This window comes from Martes martes, assembly GCF_963455335.1.
Source record: "Martes martes genome assembly, chromosome: 5".
In the NCBI taxonomy this organism is placed as follows: domain Eukaryota; kingdom Metazoa; phylum Chordata; class Mammalia; order Carnivora; family Mustelidae; genus Martes; species Martes martes.
In genome coordinates this window covers 134,354,988-134,372,796 of record NC_137892.1, presented here as the reverse complement: position 1 = coordinate 134,372,796, position 17,809 = coordinate 134,354,988, and positions in this window count along the sequence as shown.

Sequence of the window (17,809 nt, the reverse complement as noted above, 5' to 3'; positions counted from 1 at the left end):
CTCCCAGAGGTTAAGCCACCTACCCAAATGCACAGTTACTGGGTTCACGCCTGGTCTAATACCAGACCTAGGTTCTTCAGTTTCGTTCCCACTGAAGCGATTTCTTCCCCTGCCAAAATATCACTTTGAATTATTCCTCATTTTCTGGTGCTACTGCACAGGTGCTACATGATACCCTCATCTGATGTGATTAATTTTTCTTTTCATCCCCTTTGATATGGATTCACATTTCAAATCTGTGTACCCTACAGACTGTATTGCAGAAATGTAGCATCTTTGCTTCCTTCTTTTTTGGATCTATAGGACTCATGTCTAAATCCTCATCCACTATTCGGTACAAAAATACCACCCTTCCAGAAGTAAGATAAACCTTGTGGAAACTGGTTATTCTACCTTTGAAAGGAGTCATCTAAGCCATACCATCACCTTGGACCCTTTAGAGGAAGAGCCATTTTCTTCCAGCATCAGTCCGCTTTTTGAAAAACAACAAAGCAGGTTTGGCCATGGAGCCATCACATGGGCCAACCTTCTACACTTCCCTTAGCACCCAGAAACTTGAGGCTCAAGTTATTATGGAGGAATTATCCCCTGCTAACATTCTGTATGAACTTTAATTCTTTCACAAGCCTTCCTGTACATTGCTACATTCTTAGCTAGCTGTCTGGTAAATTATTCTTCTGCTAAGTGGTTAATAGCCCATAATTTATTGTTGTTCCCCAGAGAAAAATGTCTTCTACTTGAGTTTTGCAAAACAGTCCCTAAATGAGGAATTTCAGTTATTCAAGCAGGCCAATGAAGGAGGTAATTTTGAGATAGTTGTCTAGAAGAATGGGATTTTAGAGTTCAAACCTTAGAAAGCAGTAGTTTTACTTCCCCCTGAAGCCCTTGTTTTATAGTTAGGATATTAAAACTAAGAGTAGAGAAATTTACCCCAAACAAACCAGAATGCAATCAAGGTCTCCTGCTTCGTGACTTTTGATGAACACAATTTTACCAATTCCTCCTAAATTATGCCAAGTCAGCAGCTGTTTATTCCCACCTTAGAAATGCCACTGTAGATAAGTATTCAAATATCTTAGCTAAAATAGACACCTTAGGCATTAAGATAACATAATATTTCTACTGCAAGCTTCAAGAAGTCTTATTTCAACATTAATAAATAAAATCTTTCTAAGCAAAAGATGAAAACTTACAATCTTTCTGTTTTCTTTTGCTAAGATAGAAGACTTCATGAATACAGATCAAGTCATTTTGAAAGCCAATTAAGTTGGCCCAGCTCAGGCTCTGATCATAAAGGTAAAACTCAGCTATATGGCACTTTGCTCTGTTTGGTCTGTGTTAATGCTGCACAGTTAGTGGGTTGGTTTTCATCTGTCATCACATAGCTGGGAGGCATAATCCATGCCTGTTGGGATTCTTGCTGCCCAACTCCCAAATGTCTCTTCAACGTCTTTTACAAGACTTTCCCAGCAAGTAATGAATACTGCAAGAAGGGAAATCCCATGACACTGGGAAGGGGAAATTGGTAAGAAGTTGGAATGGGAATTAAAGGCCAGAAAAATTCTAGAAGAATGGAGGTTGAGGGCTAGGCAGGTAGTAGAGAAAACCAAAAACATAGTATTTATTCTGATTCTGCTATTTAAGTGAAGAAAAAGAGAGCCCTAAGGATATTCTTAAAAGAAGGGGATGATGAATAAAGAATATGTGGTGTGTGTGTGTGTATGTATGTGTATATATATATATATATATATATATGAATATTACTCAGCCATTAAAAAGGAGATCTTGCCATTCACAGCCACAGACCCAGAGGGTATTATGCTAAGTGAAATAAGTCAGACAGAGAGAGACAAACCACATAATTTAACTTATACATAGAATCTAAAAAACAAAAATGAGCAAACAAAAACAGAAACAGACTCATAAACATAGAAAACAAACTGATGGTTGACAGGGAAGAGGAGGGTTAGGAGATGGACAAAATGGATGAAGGGGAGCAGAAGACACAGGATTCCAGTTATGGAATGAACAGGTCATGGGGATAAAAGGTACAAGACAGGGAATATAGCCAATGGTATTATTATAGTGATGGTATTAACACTATACACAGATGGTGAGCATAGCATAACATATAGATTTGTCAAATCACTATGTTGTACACCCAAAACTAATTAAAATTGTGTGTCAAGTGCTCGCTTCGGCAGCACATATACTAAAATTGTGTGTCAAATACACTTCAATTTTAAAAAGAAATATAAATAAATAAATGTATAAATTGGGGGTGTGGTTGGCCAGGCTGAAGGGTCTGGGCTGCATGCTTGAAACCTACAGCTCTCCTGCTTTTGGTCAGGCCAGAAGAACCTGGCAGTGTCTTTCCTCCACAGTCTCTCCCTCTGTCTCTCTCTCTACTTCATCCACTTCCCATCCAACTTTACAGATGACTAAGGAAGAAGCTCCACCCAATCAACACCTTCTCCCTTCTTTCAAGACACAATAGAGAGCAACTGACTATTTAAACATACTTTCTGGGGCTACTAATTTTAACCTACTCTCTGGAGAGGACATTAGTTCCAGATCAGGGGAAGGAGAAAGATCATCCCTTTTACAGTTCCTCCTGAGTTACTTCCTCTAAAAATTTGCTCAATTCCTGAATACTAATAGGTAGTTACAGATGGGGAAAGAATAAGGACTTACTAAGAAAACCCACTGAACACCCAACCACACTAAATCCCCAACTCTTGGGGTTCTATTTGCCTTATCCATCCCCATTTCTCCCTCCTTAAATAAGTAAAGAAGAGGAAGATATACATTTCTTTAAAAAGACTAAATTTGAGGGATGACTGAGGTTGACATTATATTCCAATCTTTTATATTCACCACATAATTTATTATAACCATATTAATGTAATCATTTACCCTTAAAATCAAATCCAAAGGAAAAAAAGTTACCACAGATCCGTAAATGATGCCAATAGTTTTGATCCAAAGAAGTTTGGTTAAATGACCTGGCATTCCATTTGAAGATTCCCCCAATACAGTCTGAAGAATCTCTCTGTATGAAAGCTACCCAAAGTCCTAACAACCACCTGAAATTTTCTCAGTGTCCTTCGTTACATCTAAATCACTACTGCTAGTTTTATTTAAACAAGCTGCATGTGCTCAGAAACATTACGGAAAAATAAAATAACTTGCAGGTCTATGCAGTCGTGTTTGGTTTGGTTTTAAAATAATTTGCAGTCTGTAGATGATAACACACATGATGAAAAAAAAATAAATTAACAAATACACATCTAAATCCCTATATAATCTAATCAGAGTTAGTTGCTATAGGAGCAGAGAATGATAGAAAAAACCAAACAGAAACCTGAAAAATGGAAAATACCCTAAAAATCCTTATAAAAAAATGAGTCAGCCTCTCCCAGAATGATTCTTTCAGACAAACTCTTCCTCTAGTAACAGACCTGAAGTCATACCAAAGAATACTGCTAAGAAAATACTATCTTTTTGTGTGTGTTTATGAGACTAAAATTCATCAAAGGATCATCTGATGATCCATGAGAATTATTTAAAAATAAAAAATACCAAAAGAATGACTTATAGTCTTTGTTATATTAATGATTTAAAGCATATGTGGTAATACAAAAACACCAGACTCAAATACGGCAGTTCTTTCTACCAAGGTTACCTTTGTGAAAACAGAGTCTGGATTATGCACAACTATAACAAAAGGACAAAAATAGGTAGAGAATTTTCTGCTTAACTCAAATGTACGAAAGTATTAAAAATCAACAACTCATAGTGTTGTGGCTGTCTCTGAGCCCCTTTGAGAATCTGAATCTTCTCCTGGAAAAAAAAAATGGACATACACAACACTATTGCACAACATAATTCTGAGGCCTGTGGACTCCTGGATTAACTTATAAGACCCATGTTAAGAATCCCTTTTGTCAAGTTAAACTCTTGACTGGGAAAAACACAAAAACAGAAACAAAACAACAACAACAACAACAACAAAAAAAACCCAGAGATTAAGTAAGCATTTAGATAATATTTTGTAACAGCTTTTGCAAAATGTGAAATCCATAAACCCAGAACCACTCAATGGGCGTGGTGCCTCCTCTTCTACACTAGGATTCCAAAAGAGCCACAGGAGGTCATGATTCAATGGTCCCTGCAAGACTGGGAGAGTGGCCTGTATTCCTGGTAAGGGTCAAAAGAATATATTTTTCAGGTGCCCAGAAATCAGCTGACATGGAAGTTGTGGGCAGGTTCTGGAAACTGTCCACTAAACAGTGACAGTAATGTAAGGGTTATTTCAACCTCCCACCTCCCACCACCAATGTCTGTTAGGAGCTAAAAATTGTGCGATATAGTTGGTTTCTTTGGTCCTGAATAGATGAGGGGCTAGGTTTTTCTAGTTCCCGCTTTGAGAAAGAAGGTAGAGGTAAAATTCCAACAATGGGAAAGAGAAATGGTATGACACCATTCATTCTAAATACTCTTCTTCCACTGGTATGTTTGAGGTGAATTCTGCCCTCTGCAGTAGGTGGAAAGAAATGAAAGAACCCAACCTCACACCTCCAGCAAGTGGGAGACAAGACCAGATATTTCACATAAAGAAAAAGCAATAACCAGTAGCAGTACTTCCCAGTGTATCTGGCTGTAGCACATACTGAGACATGGCAGCAATGCAGCTTTTAGAAATGCAACAGGCATCAAGAATGAACAGGCACTGCTTTTAATTCCTAGGATAAGTGCATGCTTTCCAAACATCTCTGGAAGGAAGGAGTTAAGAAGGAGAAATTATGAAGTAATGGAGTAAAATACACAAGGTATGAGATCAGAAGGCATATTAGTCTGCTAGGGCTGCCATAACAAAATACTACAGACTGAGTGTCTTAAACAACAGAAATTCATTTTTTCACAATTCTGGAGGCTAGAAGTCCAAGATCAAGGTGTCACAGTGTTGTTTTCTTCTGAGGCCTCTCTCCTTGGCTTGCCTTCTTGCTGTGTCCTCACCAAGTCTTTCCTGTGTGTATGCATGCACCTAGCATCCCTCTGTATGTCCAAATTCCCACTTACACGGGTACCAGCGAGACTGAATTAGAGTCCACACTTCAGCCTCATTTTAACCTAATCATCTCTTTAAAGACCCTATCTCCAAATACAGTCATATTCTAAGGTACTGAGGGCTAGGGCTTCAACAAACAAATTGGAGGAGGGATACAATTCACACTGTAGCAGACAGGAACACCAGCTTTGCTGCACTATAGCCCAAGTGCTTCTCCCTCTCATACCCCAAATCTTGACTGGGAGAACAGATTCTCAGAGATGAGGCACATCCAGGGCCCCAGGCCCTCAGGTGACATGAACAATGATGGCGAAACTTTCCTCAGCTCTCCCTGGACATCCTACTGACTCAGTGGGCAGAATCACAACTCCAGGAATGACCACAGATAACCACAGAGACAAGGCAGAAGACCAGCCTCAGAAGTTGCCTAAGATTTTCTTCTAACATTTTCTTCTAACATAAGTTGCCTAAGATTTTCTTCCTCTGTGGAAGGGCCAAATGGTTTATTGATACCTGACAGTCTCTACCTCTGGTAGTGTCCCTAATCTCAAACCAGAGAAGGAACAAAATGAAAGAAATTTAATCTCAGTTAGGGGATAAACTGAAAGAACTTGTCAGGACCATGATAATGTGATTGTCTAAACACACTGGGGAACAAAGCATGTCATACTACTGGTGGGAGCTTGATTAATGCCAAAGACAAAAGGAATATTAGACCCTTAAAAAAATCTTGCCCTTCTCCTAGGGTTTTCATAGACTATTTTTTCTCATTATGCTTAAGTGGCTTTTATAGGAAGATATCTAGTAGGAAATCCCCTATTCTGTTGAGGATTTCAAGTCTTCCTATTTTTGATGCAGTGGGTCAGTCATGAGCTCCAACGATGACCCCACCACAGTGACGATATGTGTGGCTGCTGCCAGTCACTTAACCTTTCTAAGCTTTCATTTCCACATCCATAATTGAGGGAAGTTAATACTCTTGGTTCTGGAGATGCCATGCCTGTAATGCAAACAGTGAAAATCTCCCCAAATGAAGTCATATAATATGGAATTTAGTAGTTCCCCCTCCCACCTACTCTCCCGTAATGTATTTAATTTCTCTGTGGAAGCCTTTGAAACTTAGGGGCTATTTAACATAGTATTTTAAAACCTTCTCACCTCATTTTATGAAAGATTAATTAAGTTATCATGACTAAAGGATTACTTGTACCTTAAAAGCTTCAGACTAAAAATAAGAAATCTTATTCCTTATAGTCAACCAGAGACGCCGGAGACAGAATCAGCAAACCATAAGAAGAAGGTTCTATTCTGCTGCCTCTATTTCTTTCCTAGTTTCCCTCCAAAGTTTACAAGGGTCTGTTCTACTAAGACAGTTATAATGGTGATAATAAACATCATCATCTATCATCAACATCACATTTCTGGAACTTTACTGGTCTTCTGATTCTTGTAATGCTATATTTTTCTAGATGAGATTATAGTGCCACTGATAAGTTTTTTAAAAAAACAATCAATTTAATATTCATTATCAACATCCAAAATATCAGTAATAGAATAAAGGAAAAATCATTTCACTAGTCATTTAAAAAGTTTGATAAAATTTTACATCCAGGGGCACCTGGATGGTTCAGTGGGTTAAGCCTCTGCCTTCAGCTTAGGCCCTGATCCCAGCGTCCTGGGATCGAGCTCCGCATCAGGTTCTCTGCTCAGCAGGGAGCCTGCTTCCCTCCCTTTCTCTCTGCCTACTTGTGATCTCTGTCTGTCAAATAAATAAAATTTTTTAAAAAATTTTTAAAAAAATTTGCATCCATTTGTGATCTTAAAATAAACTATTAGCAAACAAGAAATAGAGAAGACCTTTATTAATCTGATACACAGCGGCACTTGGGTGGCTCAGTCAGTTGGGCTTCTGCCTTTGGCTCAGGTCATGATCTCAGGGTCCTGGGATCAAACCCCGCATGGGGCTGGCTGCTTGGTAGGGAGTCTGCTTCTCCCTCTCCCTCTGCCTCTCCTCCCCCCTTGTGCTCTGTGTGTGTCTCTCCCTCTGTCTCAAATAAATAGATAAAATCTTTAAAAATAAAAATAATCTGCTACAGAGTACAGCAGAAGAACCTACAGCTAACATCATAATTAATGGCAAAATACTTAATGCTTTTCTTCTAAAATTGGGGTATTCATAACAATGTGCAAAAAAACCTAGAAGTTCATAACTAGTGCAAAAAAAAAGATAACTTGAAAGGTATAAATAATGGAAATCAAGAACTAAAACTGTAAAAATCTAAAAATTACATGGTTGTATATGTAGAAAATCCAAAAAATATACAGTAAATAATTAGAATTAAAAATCAAAACTTTGCTGGTTTATAGATACAAAGTAAATCAACTATAATTCCATGTACCAGCAACAAACAGAAAATAAGAATTTTAAAATTCGCATTTAAAATAGAATGAAAATACCATGTTTCTAGGAATAAACTAACAAAATATGTACAAAATCTTGACCTAATGCAACATATGTGATTGTCAACACAAATTCATACAAATCAGAACTCTGACTCTTTGCTAAGCTTTACTAATACTGCCAACCATATGAGCAATCAAGAGGCACCAGCAAAGTTGGAAAAGATCTGAAATATCCTATTTGGTGCTTAGTCCTTCATTTCTGCATCAGGCAGGAGTTCTCTGGTCCTGAATAATAGACGAGGTCTCTAATGAGATATGTAAATCACTTCATATACTGGGGAAATTTTATTATGAAACATCTCATTTTATAACCCAGAGAGTTTATAGCTTATATAACATTCTCCAAGAAGCCATGTCTCATAAATCCATAAATTGCAGTTTTGTTTACAATAGGCAATCCTAAACCAGGGACAGCCCACTCAAATCATTCCATACATAAGGACTCTTCTCCTAGCAACTGCCATTATTCTATTTTTCTGGAGGTCTAGTTATTATGTCTGTAAGGAGAATAGACCAGGTCAGTAATCAGAGGGAAATAAATAAATCATAGGTCATGGCTTTAAGTCCCCCATGCCAGATTTCTAAGCAGAAAACTATAAAATGAGACATTAACACCAAAAACAAAAACAAAAACAAAAACAAGGAGATACATTATTTTCATGGATGAAATTACTCAAAATTTGAACATGTCAGCTATTTTCATTGAATTTATAGATTCACTGCAATGTCAGTCTAATTTCCAACAGCTTTTTTCCTGCAAAATTTAACAAGCTGATTCTAAAATTTACATGGAAATGGCAGTAACCTAGAATAATCAAGTCAATCTTGAAGAATAAAAAGATGGCTGGCTTGCTCTACCAAATATCAATCTAATAATAAAGCTACAGTAATTAAGACTATGTGTTATTAGCCAAAGATGAACAATAGTCTTAGGGAACATAATACAATGTCCAGAAATAGCAGTCATGCATTATTTAACACTTGATTTGTAGTGAAGATGCTTGCAAAGTATTGGAAAAAAGACCACCTTTTCAATAACTGCTGGGTGAACTGGATGCCCATAGGGAAAAAAATTAAATTTTGATCCCTTTCTCATACTATATACAAAAATCAGATCCAGGTGAAATAAATGTGGAAACTTTTTAATGTGAAAGAGAAAACAGTAGAGGCTCTAAACATTTTTGTATGAAAATGTATTTGTGACTTTGGGATAGGCAAATATTTCTGAAATAAGACACAAATAACATTGTTCTTAAAGGAGATGAGTGGCACTACGATTACACTAAATTTTAGAACTTCTGTTCCTGGGAAGATAGCATAAAGAGAGTAAAAAGGAAAGCCAGAGAGTGGGAAATGATATTTCAATTTAATAACTGAAAGATATTATATCCAGAATATATAAAGAACCACTTAAAATCAATAAGAAAAACATCACCATTAAGAAAAATGGGGAAGAGATTTCAATGTGCCCTCAAAAATAAGAAAAATATTGACAATAGTCAATAAACATATAAAAAGAATCTCAAAGAAATGCATATTATAACCATTTTGAGATACCAATGCATACCTTCCGGAATGGCTAAAAACAAAAAGACTATCAATATCAAATTTAGCAATGACATGGAGCAATAAGAATATGCTTACATAGCAGATGGGAGTGTAAATATTTTGAAAATTGTACATAATTTTCAGATATTAATTTCTAAAAATCAGTAAATATAGAAATTATTTTGAAATACTGTATCTTTAAGATTTTAGGGGAAGAAATGTGTCATTTGGTTTTGGTATTCAATATAAAGCTAAATATAAGAGTTACTGCATTAAGATAAATTGTGTGGTTACATCTTAATGGTATATTCTATTTATTTGACCAGAAGGCTGAGTTCCTGCATTTTTCACATATTTGTTTGGTATCTTTTTTTTTTTTAGAAGGCCCAGAGTGAGCCTAGTATCTCTTTTACATGACAGTCTCACAGAAATGAGAAGGCATTTTCATGTCCTCCTGAGTCTTATGTCCCTGAGCAACTCCTTTCCCTGTTCTTTCTCCACCAGTCTGGTTACCTTCCTATGAGCACATTCTAGTTTGGCTCATATCTCTTAAAGTGCGGGGTCCAGAATTGAATACATCATCGTATGTATGTTTTGAAAAGCAGACGAGAGTGAGATAAACACTTCTATCTTATTAGATACTTTGCTTCCAGAAATGCTAAAATCCTGTTAACTTTTTGATAGTCACTTAAGATTATACTTTGGAATATATACTGCTTTACACTCATAAAAGTTTATGAACTAAAACTTTTAAGTCTTTTCTATACATATTGTTACAAAGCCACCTCTCTTTTGTGCATATTAACTCACTGTAGACATTTACAATTACCAATTTTTAAATGAATTTTGTTAAATTCAGTACAGTATTCCAATCTCCCTTTGGGACTCTATTTTTGGCATTTATCAGGGTTAAGTGATGAAGGAATGGATAAAGATGTGATATATATATATATATATATATATATATGCAATGGAATACTATCTAGCCATAAAAATGAACGAAATCTTGCCATTTGTGACAACATGGATGGACATTATCCTCAATGAAATAAGTTAGACAGAGAAAGACAAACACTCCATGACGTCTCTTATAGGTAGAATCTAAAAAACAAAATAAACAAGCAAAACCAAGATCATAGATCCAAAGAACAGACTGCTGACTGAGGAAGAAGGGGGACATCAGGGAGGGCAAAATGGGTGAAGGGGGTCAAAAGGTACAAACTCCCAGCTATAAAATAAATAAGTCATGGGGATGTAACGTGCATCATGTTGATTGTAGTGAATAATGCTGTATTGCACATTTGAAAGCTGGTAAGAGAATAGACCTTAAATAGACCTTAAAATAGACCTTAAATAGACTTTCTTTTCTTCACAAGAAAAAGAAATTTGGAACTATTTATGAAAATGAATGTTAACTAGACTTATTATGGTGATCACTTTGCAATGTAAACAAATTTAGAATCATTATGTGGTACACTTGAAACTAATATAAGGTTATATGTCAATTATACCTTGATTTAAAATTTTTTTTTGTAATTACCACATATTTATTATTATTTTTTATTATTAGCATATAATGTATTATTTGTTTCAGGGGCACAGGTCTGTGATTCATAAGCCTTACACAATACACAGCACTCACAACACACACCCTCCCCAGTGTCTTTAAAATAAAGTATTCATCAACTGACCTGACAAAGCTGTATAGCATCATCTGCATGTGTGTGTGTGTGTGTGTGTGTGTGTGTGTGTGTGTGTGTGTGTAGATATAAATAGATTTAGTCACAGACATAGACACTGACATATATTACCATAAAGATATATGGCAAGTTTTAACTAGTCATTTTGAGGTGGTAGGATTATGTATGATTTTTATTTTCTTGTACTGAATTGTAATACTTTTTAAAAGATTTTATTTATGTATTTGAGAAAGACAGTAGAGTGTGTATATGTGTGTGTGAGAGAGAGAGAGAGCATGAGCGCACAATTGGGGGGAGCGGCAGAGGAAGAGGGAGAAGCAGACTCCCTGCTGAGCAGGAAGCCTGACAGAGCTAGATCCTATGAACCTGAGATCATGACCTGAGCCCAAGGCAGGCACTCAACTCATTGAGCCACCCCAATATTCTTTCTATAGTATGTATCTAATGAGATAGAATTCTCAAAATTAATGCCATGTTCTTCTACACTTACATGTGGAGAAGGCAATTCACATGCGAACAGGTTAGTCTCAGCTAATACTTGGGTTTTCAAATGCTTGAGATGGATCTTAAAAATGAACAGAAGGTTGCTCCTGGCAATGGAATACCATCAGCAAAGAATATAGATTTGTGCAGATTAAATAGAAAGCATATTGTGACTTAATCATCAATGACTTTGAACACCATGCCAAAGAGTTTATTATATAAGTAGTTTATTCTGGAGATGCTAGGGAAAATAAAATGGTTTTCAGGAGGAAAGTAACATAAACTTACCTATGCTTTAGAAGGTGACCAGTGTTAATAGTGGAAAACTCACATTTGGAGATGAGAAATTGGAAAGGACAGCTCTTAAATTATCCTTCCAATACAGGAATCCAATACAAAGAAAATCAAGAAAGTAGATTCAAATGGTATTCCCCAAACTAGAACACTGGTATTTATTAATGAACATCTTTGATTATTCAATAATGTCATTGTTATGACTAACACTTTTGTAATTGGTGAATTAAGGGGATTGTTTTTGATCTAACAAACTTTAGAAATGTCATATATTACATTCCCCTCATGAACATTTGAAATATACACAAATATCTAAAAGACCTAAGATGAGTCACCATAAAGAAACATTTAACTTTAATATGCCATTTTCCAAATTTATTTGATCCCATGAAAAGCCTGTAAACATTTAACAGTTATAATGTTATATGTATCCTATGCATCCAATTTGGGAAATATAACATTAGAGCAATATTGAGAAGGAAGATACAACAAAACATAGCATGTAATTGCCTATGGAGGAAGAGAGAGAAGGAAGATTTTTTTTAATGATTGGTTTTTTGCCTCCTGACTAGAAAAATAGTGCTGTAACTACCAAGTTTTATGAGAGCAGGATTATTTGAGAATTATGAGTGCAAGTTTGGATTAGTTAGATGTCAGGTGTTTGTGTACCAACATTTGAAGATACTCATGCATTACATATCTGCCAAAAAAAAAAAAAATCTTCAAAAGCAGCATTAGAATTTCAAATAAACCAGGCATAAAACTTCACTACTAATCAAAATGCACGGCCAAGCAGAACGAGCCAGCACGACGACTGCAGTTCAGAGGGACCCACAACACGTTGGAGGGTAGGAATTATTGTGAAGACGCTGCTAAAGAAATCAGAGGAAATGTGGAAGCTGGAAAATTATTTCCATGGGATAGTCTCTTCCTAGACACCACAACTAAAGAATCTTGAGCCTCTTGCCCACTAGCATACGAAATTCTGAGAAATACCTTTAAATTGTGTTGCCACCTCCTTGAGTTTCCTGTTACTCAAGAAAGTAAACAAGATGTGAGGGGCTGGGGGCTGAAATTCCAGAGCATGAAGGAAATTCTCAGAAAGATCATTAACAGCAAGTAGCTGTCAATACATTTCACAATGGGAAGAGGCAGAGTAATTTACCACTCTTCAGCATTCCCAATCAGCTAGAGATCTGAAAGAGCATAAGAAATCCACTGCCCTCTGCAAGGAGAAAGCCAGAAGGCAAGGACAGTTTGTTCCACTCCAGGTGTTTTGCTGACCTACTTTGTGAGCTGGAGCAATTCCAGGAATTCATCTTCCTCAATCCCACATCCACAGAAGGGAAAGAACAGCAATAGCAGAAAGGGAAGAACAGCAGTAGCCACGGTACCTTGGCTGTCCACTCTGCAGGCTTGCTACAAACTACCAGAACGATTAACACTTGTAAGCATGGGCTGGAAAAGGCTTTGAGGTCAGAAAGTTTAAATCCCATGATTCCTTTACCAATTAAAAAATGCGACTTTGGGGATACAAAGGTGGTTCAGTCGGTTAAGCATCCGCCTCTTGATCTCAGCTCAGGTCATGATCTTGGGGCTGTGAAATTGAGCCCCAAGTCAGGCTCTTCACTCAGCACAGGGAGTCTGCTTGAGATTCCCCCTCTCTCCCTCTCCCTCCCCACCCCTACTCCCCCACCCCCTGCTCAGGTGCTCAGGCTCTCTCACTCTCTCTCTCTCAAATATCTAAAAAAAAAAAAAAAAAATGGGACTTCACATAAATGTTAGCTTTTTGGTCCTCTACTTTTCTCATGTGTAAAATGAGAATAATAATTCTAAAATAATAGGAAATTACAGAATTAAATAAAATTTATATATATTTTAAAATCATAAAATTATAAAAAGCAAAACAAAAATCAAAACGTGCTAAATAAATAATTAAAGTGATTATTGCTCTTATCTATTCCACATAAGTACCTTTAATGAAATATACTTGACATTCCTCTGTTTAGAGAGACCATATACACATACATAGTTCCTAATACTAAAGTTTAAACCTTTTAGCTCCAAAGTTGAATGTATTTCATGTTCAACTCAATCTCTTTTTTTTAATTTAATTTAATTTTAAAAGTTCATCTCATAAACATGCACTTGTCAAGGTTTTCTTGTCCTACTCTCTGTTTCTAGGTGATATCTTACCATTTTTATTTCCAACCTATCCTTTGGTCATTTATCTAAAGAAGAAAGACTTTTTCCCTTCAGAAGGATATTCCTTCAGCAATTTTGTTAGATCTGAATTTGATTCTGAGGAAAGAGCTCTTTCAGAGGCCCCTTTGCCCCTATTAGAATAGATATGGTTAATGAAACTTTCAACAAGACGCCTCAGTGTGCAGACTTTTCTTGTTAATTCAATTTTCCTGTTAATAAGAGAATAAATCAGAAACCATTTTCGTTCATTCATTAATGTTTATGCTAAGTCGATTTCTTTCTTATAACCATAAATGAGTCAGGCTTTACTACTTAAAGCTCTTACCTGAGTCAGGGCTATCATCTTAAACACAGAAATTTTTTCTCCCAGGAGTTTGAGCAACTCAGTAATTTTACAGCATTGACCATGTAGATGCAAATTCTTCAAAACCATTTCAGTGAATATAGACTAGCTCCAAAATAAAGTGAGAAATTTGAAATTTTTATTGAACAAATTTCTTAATAGTTTATTTTGCTACTATTTCCTATTTCTTTCTGAAAGTGACATCCCTGAAAAACTATTGATGAGTTGAGGCTTTGGGTTAAATTCACATCTTTTTTCAGATCCAAAATTGTTCACAAAATTACTTTAATTCATCAAACTTTTATTCCCTACACAGTAAGCAATGCATTTATGGGCTAATTTCAAGGGAAAAGAATTCCTACATGTCTTGTATCTTTTGAAAACTACTGCTTTCTCCTTACCTCTAATTTCTTAAACACCTAGTGCCATATGCTAACAAAAGTACCTATGATAACTATTCCCACTTACTAAAAACAATAAATGAGCAAGAGAAATGGTAGCTTAGGAAGTGCAAATTTTAACTCTTAATCTGGAACCACGAATCAAAGCAGCAAAGTGGCAACAGCAGTTAGAAACTGACCAGCAGGTCTCTTTCCCACTTGTTCTACCTACAGTCATCTGACTTCCCCAATAAAAAGCTGGAATAAAATTGCAGAATGACCTCCATCTATTCCTGTTTAGGGTCCTTTGCCCCTCAAGTGAGCCTGTAACCTGTTGTAGGCAGGCCAAGACACCCCTCCCTCCACCTAGTATGTGGAGACAACTGTTTTAATAAAATACAGAGGCATTCCATGCCGCATGTTTTCTCCGTCCTTTCAGCTTCTACACTACTTTCCATCACCCAGAAAAAACAGGTTTACTTTTAAAAATGTATTTTCCAAAGCCTGGAATTGCCCAACATGCAAATAAAAGATGATGTGGGACAATACATTTCAGTTAATAGGGAAAAGGCAAATATTTACATCCCAGGTTGAATTCCCCAGGAAGCCAACTCTGAGATAGTTTTGCATGCCCTAGGGATCAATATATGTGTAAGGGAAGAAGTAGAGTATAAATAGGCAAAAAGAAAAGTCAAACTACAGTGACCACCCAAAGAGAGCCTTGGCCAATGCAATGGAGAACTCTGAAGCTAGAAAAGATCCCTGAGTTGTCCTGAGTCAGACCAAGATAATGAGACATTTATTCTCTGTCAATCATTGGGCATGGGTTATCTGGGAAAGGGTATGCCCCTGGGCAAGATGGCTACCTATAACAAGTAATCTCTGAAGAGGCTGACAACTGAAGGATGATGTCTGCTGACTGCACTCCCAATAAGCCCTTCCTTAAAGGGGATCAGGCTGTGTATGACAGAGCCCGCTACAACTTGACAGTGCTTAAATCTGGTACATAATAACCCTTTTCTAGTTCATCAGGTCATGATATTATGGGCTGGCCATGTTATCTGCATGATAGAATTAAATGTGCTAAAGCTCCTGAAGTACCTATCTTGTGGACATTTCATAAAGTCTACTGAACTGGAAACTAGCAGGCATCCAAAACCACTTTTTTTTTTTTTAAGATTTTATTTTATTTGACAGAGAGAGAGAGATCACAAGTAGGCAGAGAGGCAGGCAGAGAGAGAGAGGAGGAAGCAAGCTCCCCGCTGAGCGGAGAGCCCGATGCGGGGCTCGATCCCAGGACCCTGGGATCATGACCCAAGCCGAAGGCAGAGGCTTTAACCCACTGAGCCACCCAGGCGCCCAAAACCACATTTTAATGTATCCTCCAGGTACTCCTGGGAAGTCTGCAGGAGTACACTGAAGTAAACTGGACATATCAGACCATTCTTCATAATCCCATTATTAATGGGCCACAGGTAGGACAGTGCACCACATTCATAACAGTGGCTGTAAAAAGAACAGTCTCAGGTCAGAAGTCTGAAAGGCTACTAATCTTGTTCAGAAATATACAAATAGTCAAAAATAATTCTCGTAAACAAAGTTAATGCTATTTCAGTAGTTTGCTTTACTTCATAAACTTTCAAGAGCAAGAGTGATACTGTGCAGCTGTCGCATAGCGTTTATAAAGAACAGGGTCTCCTTAGCTGCTACGAACAATGTTCACATCCCAATTATGAAGAGACAAAGCACATGGTCACAAGAAAGTACTAACCACATTATTTATGTGAACTCCTACTTAACCTTACAGCTTGAAACATTTAATTATAAAGCCACTCTAGTCATTTTAAGTCAGAGGATGGTTGTTCCCCCTTTGATGTTTAGGAAGGGATAATCCTAGGCCAGCATGGCAAGGTAAGACTGGACTGAGAACTGGTACAAATACCTGACAGGCTTCCCAGTGAGTGAATTTGAACAGTTCAGCCTCATTGTCTTCATCTTTAAAAAGAAGGGGATTCAAATTTTAGATGATCTCTAAAGAATCCTTCTAATGTAAAAGTTTATGATGCTCTTCACCTTTCAGATTAGGGAGTAGGTAGAAAGGAAGTATAGTTACGATTCCATAAGAGTGACTGCAAGATTTTCCCTTAGAGAAACAAATTATAAAAGTCCCAAGTGTAAAATATTCAGGATGTAGGTTGGTATTATCTCTCTGATAATCCATCAAGAATAAAGATATTTTCTTCCATGACTGAAGATGGTTAATGAGATAGTCTGAGGCTGATAGACAGTCTGGTGGAATGAATATCATAGTTTGGCATGAGGACCAACCCTAGATTTTAATTAGATCTGAAAAAAGTCTTTTATATGAACAATCATTTCTTTTTCCTATTATAATGATATCACTTTAAAGTGTTAATATTACTATAACATATATCTCTTGAAAGTAGAGTCCCAGACATTAAGAGTCACTCAACCCAATATTCAGATACTTCATATTTAAGAATATATTCAAAATGTTTTTTTTTAACTAACTCATCATTTAGATTCATATTAAAATCTCACCAGGAACATTAAGGTTAATTATCAAGTGGTAGATTCTGGAATCTGTATCCTATAACCCACTTATAGAAGACAGCTGGCTTATATGCCCATAAGGGTTTTGTTGTGGCTTAAAAACAAAACAAAACAAAACAAAAAACAGTATCAACACAATTTGGGAAACCACTCTCACATGGAAGAATTCAGGCTCTGCTTCCACCACATTCCTATTAATTTGAACCAGTCCCTGTGAAAAGGAAAATTAAGATTTGAGTTTCATATCTACCTTGTGTCAGCATGCAGGCAGAACATTGGGATTGACATTACCATTAGAAATACATGGGATAGTGGAGAGGTGATGCCCAAGTAAACCAAACTCTGTTGAGCAGGCAATACAACTGATACCATTTACATGGTGACTATTCTGTTTTTCTTGAAACTCTCCCCTTCCATGGCTTCAACAAGGCCACCTCTCCTGGTTTTCTCTTATCTCTCTGGCAGCTCTTCATCAATATCCTTCTAGGGCTCTATTCTTCCATTACCCTTTCCTAAGTGGGTGTTCCACTGAGCTCCATCCCCAACCCCCTCCTCAATCTGTATACTTCTCTCAGGTAAATTTACATAAACTTTTGTTTTTAGGTCTCATCACTAGACTAGACTTTTCTACAAGCTCCAAACCATATTTTCAATTGTCCACTATGTATTCTATAAATATTTCAGATCTGACACATTTGAATACTAAATTTATCAAGTTCCTCAAAAATCCGATCACCCCTCTTTTAGT